Genomic DNA, 911 nt, shown 5'->3' on the forward strand with positions numbered 1-911 from the left:
ATATATATATATATATATATATATATATATATATATATATATATATATAGATAGATAGATAGATAGATAGATAGATAGATAGATATTTACCCGTCTATCTTCACATCTATTTACTTACCTGCCTACCTATCTACATGGGTAAATGGTAAATGGTAAATTCTAGAATTTTGTGGATAAGAATTTTGCTTCGTCACAAAAAGATAGTGGTTTAGTTTCTATGCATGCTACACTGGGTGACTGGGTTGGCAGAAACTGCGGAGAAATAGGTGCAATAAATTGTACCAACATTCGCACACTATGACATACTTATTCTTCTTAAGAATCATTTTAAAAGTGCTGTGGTATACTCAACCCCCAACATTGCATAAGACAATAACAGGGTAATTCCAACGGAATTGATAGGAGAACCTTGTGAATGATTTTGTTGGATGGAAATTGTAAGAAAGTCTGCCATGGAAACTGTGATGAATTTCCTTTCATGAGAGCATTGACTAAACACTTCACTTTTGGAATTTAAGAAGGCCCCCAGTTCAAGAAATTCATGTTGGAGACGTGAAATTCCTTTCTTACTGACTACTGAATGGAAATTATGCAGAAACTGACCCTATTTGGTTTCAGCTGGAACTGGTCAGAAGGAAATAATTCCATGTCATCTTGAAGGGATTTCACTTCGAAGAATTTCGTTTGGATCTTTTTTCCCACTACCCTGGCAGATCAAAGCTTTATTCCTACCTTCATTAGTTGAGAGGTTATGTGCCTGTGGTCAACAAGTCTGATGTATTGCCAACATTGTTAAGAACTTAATAGATGTGAAACCAACGGTAACTTCCTGACTAAATATTACTGCTCAAATTATTTTTGAGTGTGCTTTTTTGAATAACTGACACACACACACACACAAACATGCACAT

At 34.8% G+C, this 911-nt stretch overlaps 1 protein-coding gene across 1 annotated transcript in view; it reads left to right on the plus strand.

Annotated features, from left to right (window-relative positions):
- LOC106869272 (uncharacterized) overlaps window positions 1-911 on the plus strand; it is a 66,507-nt gene that overhangs the window by 26,710 nt on the left and 38,886 nt on the right. The window lies entirely within an intron of this gene.

This window comes from Octopus bimaculoides, chromosome 13 (assembly GCF_001194135.2).
Source record: "Octopus bimaculoides isolate UCB-OBI-ISO-001 chromosome 13, ASM119413v2, whole genome shotgun sequence".
Classification (NCBI taxonomy): Eukaryota; Metazoa; Mollusca; class Cephalopoda; order Octopoda; family Octopodidae; genus Octopus; species Octopus bimaculoides.